This window comes from Lithobates pipiens, unplaced genomic scaffold (assembly GCF_037356315.1).
Source record: "Lithobates pipiens isolate NorthernLeopardFrog02 unplaced genomic scaffold, aLitPip1_a1.2 Scaffold_30, whole genome shotgun sequence".
Lineage (NCBI taxonomy): Eukaryota > Metazoa > Chordata > Amphibia > Anura > Ranidae > Lithobates > Lithobates pipiens.
In genome coordinates this window covers 85,208,500-85,214,499 of record NW_027507791.1, presented here as the reverse complement: position 1 = coordinate 85,214,499, position 6,000 = coordinate 85,208,500, and positions in this window count along the sequence as shown.

Genomic DNA, 6,000 nt, shown 5'->3' with positions numbered 1-6,000 from the left:
GCACTGATGGGCACCAATGATGTGGCACCAATGAAGTTGCACTGATAAGGTGGCATTGATGGACACTGATATGTGGCACTGATAGGTAGCACTTATGGGAACTGATAGGCGGCACTGATGGGTGGCACCGATGGGTGGCACTGATGGGCGACACGGATGGGCACTGATAGGTGGCACAAATTGGCACTGATAGCTGGCACGGATTGGCATGGATGGGCAGCACAGATGGGCATGGATAGGCGGCACAGATGGGCATGGATAGGCGGCACAGATGGGCATGGGTGAGCACTGATAGGTGGCACGGATGGGCACTGATAGGCGGCACAGGTGGGCACTGATAGGCGGCACAGGTGGGCACTCATAGGCGGCATTGGTGTTATACTGTACTAATGGATGCCAATCAGTGCCAAACAATAATGCATGCCAATCAGTGATGCCCATTGTGGGCACTGACTGGCATCCATTATGGGCACTGATTGGCATCCATTGTGGCACTGACTGGCATCCCTGGTGGTCTAGGGAGGATTACCTTTAGCTGGGCATCCCTGGTGGTCTGGTGACGTCCCTGGTGGTCCAGTGTTGGCATCCTCGGGGGGCTGTGCTGATAATCGATCAGCACAGACCCCCCCGTCAGAGGAGCAGCCGATCGGCTCTCCTCTACTCGCGTCTGACAGACGCTAGTGAGGAAAAGCCGATCACCGGCTCTTCCTATTTACACTGTGATCAGCCGTGATTGGACACGGCTGATCACGTGGTAAAGAGTCTCCGTCGGAGACTCTTTACCGAGATCGTAGTTGCCGGGTGTCAGACTGACACCCCACAACAACGATCGCCGTGATGCGCGCCCCCGGGGGCGCGCAGCGGCTCATAATCCTGATCACGTCATATGACGTCCGATCAGGATTATGCAACCACTTTGCCACCGTCAATTGCCTATAGGGCGGGTGGCAAATGGTTAAACACCACCGGTTTACCATCTTTTGAGACAATCAGTTTAAATGGAAACCCCCATCTATAATGGATTGCGTTGGTATTCAGTATTTCTTAAAGAGGTTTTACTGCTTTCCGCAGTTGTAATGCACATTTAGAAAGATCAGATAAAAACATTTTGGCAGAGCGAGCCTTTAAACTGAACACATTTGGATCTTCTAGCAGCTGACATAATGGCCTCTTTAACTGCAAACAAATGAATGCGGCAGATAACATCTCTTGTTTTACCTGGTTCCAGGCTACTCACACCTGCAATGCTATGTGCTCTATCAATCTCAATGACTGTTGCAAGATCTCTGTTCAGTAGATTGGTAAACATTCGTTGAAGCGTGATTGATATGTCTGGTACAGGCAAGCAGATACAAACTGACAGGAAGAGAGAAGTATCTACCCCGGTGCTCCACATCGCGGTGGTAGCTAACTGAAAGCCCACATTCGCAAAAGCTGGTGTACCTTGTAGTTTTCCATTCACAAGACACTGTGACTGAGTGACATGGCTGGGGCCACGTTTTTTTTTAAATTGTGAAAGCTGGGCGGGGGGGGGGGGGGGGGGACCCTGCTGGCTGTCAGATCAAGGAATCAGGGAGGTGCAAGATTTGTAATATGTTATATGTTATTATTATTATACAGGATTTAAGGATTTATATAGCGGAAATTGTTTGCACAGTGCTTTACAACGTTAGGGTAAACAGTACAGTTACAATACAATTCAATATAGAAGGAATCAGAGAGCCATGCTTGTTCTAGTTTACAATATAAAAGGGAGGGTCAAGTGATACAATAGGTAATAACTGTGGGGAATGAGCTGATGAATAAAATAAAAGTACAGTTGTTGGGTGGAGGGAGGATAAGCTTCTCTGAAGAAAAAAAGTTTTAAGGCATCTCCTAAAAGTGTATAGGGTTGGAGATAGTCAGACAGATTAGTGTGGGGAATTCCAATGGATGGGAGAGGCTTGGGAGAAGTCCTGGAAGTGAGTATGGGTGGAGATGACAATGGAGATAAAGAGTAGGAGGTCTTAGGTGGAACAAAGAGGATGATTTGGTTGGTATTTTGAGACTAGGTTAGTGATGTAGCTGATGGCTGAGTTGTGAATGGCTTCATAAGTTATTGTTAGTATTTTTTATTTAATTCATTGGGTAAGTGGCAGCCAACGGAGGGATTGGCAAAGAGGGTAGCAGATGCTGAGTGGTCTGTAAGGTGAATGAGTCTGGAAGCAGCATCTATGATGGAAGAGGGGATGACCGATATAAAAAAGGTAAGTCAATGTGGAGGGAGTTGCAGTAGTCCAGGCGAGAGATAACTAGGGAGTGAATTAGGAGCTTTGTGATTTCATTAGTTAGGAAGGTACATATTTTGGAGATGTTTCAGGGGTTGAGCAAGCTTTGGAAAGTGATTGGATGTGGGGACAAAAGGAGAGTTCAGAGTCATGGATTACACCTAGCACCCTGGCATGCAGGGACGGGTTGATGGTCAAGTTGTTGATTATAACAGAGAAGTCAGGGGAAAAGGTACCTGGGGGAAGAAATATTTGGATAGATTGAGTTTGAGGAAGTGGTGTGACATCCAGTCAGATATGTCTGTTAGTAAATTATTGATTCATGAGGAGACAGATGGAGTGAGTTGAGGGGTAGAGAGATAGATTTGGGTGTTATCAGCGTAGAAATTATATTGAAAGCCATGGAAGGATGTGCAGATTGAGAATAGGAGAAGTCCAAGAACAGAAACTTGGGGGACCCCAATGGAGAAAGGAAGAGGAGAGGAGGAAGTAGAATTGTAAGTGACTCTAAAGGTGCAGTGGGATAGGTAGGATGGGAGCCAACAAAGAGCACAGTTACGGAGACCAAAGGAGTAAAGGTTTTTTTTGAGGAGGGGGTGGTCAACCGTATCATAGGCAGCCAAAAGGTCCAGAAGTAGGAGTACAGAATAGTGTCCATTGGCTTTTGCTGTTAATAAGTCATTTGTGAACATTAAAGAGGAGCTGCACCTTTAAAATAAATATTAAAAGTCAGCAGCTACAAATACTGCAGCTGCTGACTTTTAATAAATGGACACTTACCTGTTCCAGGGTTCAGCGATGTCGGCAGCAGATGACGAGGAATCGCTCATCTCTCAGCTGCCCCCGCCGCCATCCTCTGTCAGGTAATTGGGAAGTGAAGCTGCGGCTTCACTGCCCGGTTCCCTACTGCGCATGCGCGAGTCTCTGCGTGTCTCCACTGGTCCCCGCTGTGTCCTGGGAACTGCGTGTTTACCAGAACACAACGGGGGGGGGGGGGGCATCTGCGGCTAGCTTATCCAGGAAGTGGGTGCAGATACCTGGATTATACAGGTATCTGCACCCCCTCCCCCCTGAAAGGTGTCAATTGTGGCACCGGAGGGGGGGGGTTCCGATGATCCGATGAGCGGACCTTCCACTTTAGGGTGGAGGTCCGCTTTAAAAGAGCAGTTTCTGTGGAGTTTTGAGGGCGAAATCCAGACTGAAGGGAAACAAGAAGTTTATTCTTAATTAGGTGGACACTCAGGTGGTTGAAGACCAGGCATTTAAGGAGGCTGGAGGAAAAAGGAAGAAAGGAGATGGACCATATGTGGTTAAAATTTGTAGGGTCCAAGGAAGGCTTTTTAAACATGGGGGTGACTAGTGCATGTTTTACAGAGCTGGAAAAGAAAGGGAGAGATTGAAGATGTGGGTCAGAGAGTGTAGGATAGAGTCAGAGGGTAATTTAGTATTTGAAAGGAAACTGGGTCCAGGAGTTTAGCAACCTTGTCTATAGAAGCAGGGTTGACAAGGGGAGTGTTGATTGTACCTGTGGACATGGGGTGTTAAGTGGTGGGGGGATATCTGTAGAGTGGAGATTATATCATGAATTGAAGCAATCTTATATTTGAAGTGATTGGCAATCTCCTGGGCCATGAGTGAGTTTATGAGTGGTATATGGGTGTAACATGTAACATGTTACGAAAGGTGAACTTATCCAAATTCCATCATCCCTAAGACCCCTTTCACACCCAGACTGTCTGAGCATTTACCGACGCTGTGTGGGTGGGAGCACCAAAGAAGGGGTTAAAAGTGCCAGAAAAGCGGCGCTGTCTAATTGCTTTGCTGACGCTTCAGCAGTGCTGCCCATTGATTTCAATGGCAGGAGCGGTGTATATGCCGCTCCTGCACTGCCCCAAAGACGCTGCTTGCAGGACTTTTTTTTTTCCATTCTGCAATTGCATCGCCCCAGTGTAAAAGCACTTGGGCTTTGACACTGGGGAGGCGCTATTTTTAGCACTGAAACTCCTGAAAAGCTCCTTCAGTGTGAAAAGGGGACTAAATCCGAATCCCACCTTCTTTTGGAAAGTTTTGGCTTTACCCCCACTTGCACCTTTGTATTGAGTCATTGGTGTCATGGACAGACTTTTTAGTTTTAAGGCTCCATGCACACTGAAGCTGATAAACTGCAGTTTATTGGAGTTTGGGCGTTTTTTGTAAAAGCCCATAAACTCCACTCTATGTTAGCCTATGTGTCCATGCACACATGGACGTTTTTCAGCTTTAATGAGCAGTGGAGTTTATGGGCTTTTTTCTGAACGCCAGAAATTCGCGTTCAAAGTGCCGTTTTTCAGCGGCAAAAAACGACAAACGCTCATTAACGCTCTTTAACGCTCATTAACGCTCGTTCATTAGTGTTCGGCATTCTATTTTTCAATGCATTGTGGGATTTTTGGAGTGTCCTCTGTGTATTTTTATAAAAAACGCCCATTAACGCTAACGCTGTAAAACGCTCATTAACGCTCATTAACGCTAGTATAAAACGCTGTTAAAAGCAGGTTTTTCAACCAGCGTTTTCTGCCAGCAATCTGGCGTCCAGAAATAGCTTTTTTGAGCTTCAGTGTGCATGGAGCCTTAGAATGTTCATGTAAAGTGCTGCATACATTTTTGACACAATATAAATACCTATATTAAATAAATAAATGAGGACGATGATGATATCAATAATCAGACAAAAGATGTATGGGGACATTATTTGACAATGCACTGGGGTAATCATAAAAAAGTAAAGATCCTCTGCCATAGAGAATCTTTTCATTCAAGATCATGCCATGAAATCAGAATTCACCCACAGGTTGTAGTGCACTGGTTTTAGTCCATTTGTTTAAATGTCAGGACACTTAAACAAATGGGGCCTCCAACTATTTTTGAAACGGCTCATCAGTATAAAAAAATAAATAAATCATGATCTGTGGTCTAAGTAACATACAGGAGTAGTTCTAGCTTTGTTGGACAAAGATCTGCATTATCATTATGAGACATCATGATTTACGTATTATTAGCTATAGTGTACACAAATAGAGTTACTGTGTGTAGTTTAAATGAGCATCTAAATTGCGAGTCACCCTCGTGCCATCAAACATCCAACTTATGCTCAATCAAGACTATTTGCACAACTGGCTGTGTGAATATGCCAAACAAGTTCACACTGGAATGTCACTTCCCTCATACAGGGCAGAATGCTGACGTTACAAGTTTGATATCTCAGTGTATTAGGAACGTGCATATTTAATCAATAATTATGTGCACTTATCATGGGCGTCATAATGCCTGGCACATGGTAGGCTGGTACGAGCCACATGGCACAGTCTTATGAAACTAATCTGCATGCAAAATAGCAATCTGTAATGAGAACATTTCTTTTTGCAGAAATCGAAAAAAAGGAACTTCACACTCAATAAACATTGATTATTTTTAACCACTTAATCTCTGGAAGATTCACCCCCCTTCATGACCAAGACATATTTAACTGACAATTGCGTGGTCATGCAACACTGTACCCACATTTTCCCCAGAAATAGAGCTTTCTTTTGGTGTTTTTTTTTTTTCATTTTTTCCGTCATTAACAAAAAAAGACTGAAAATGTTGAAAATGTTTATTTTTTTTTACTTTCTGTGATAAAACACATCCAATACAAAAAATGTAAAAAATCAAATTTCTTTATCAATAGAAAAAAATATGATTTCTTCATCAATCG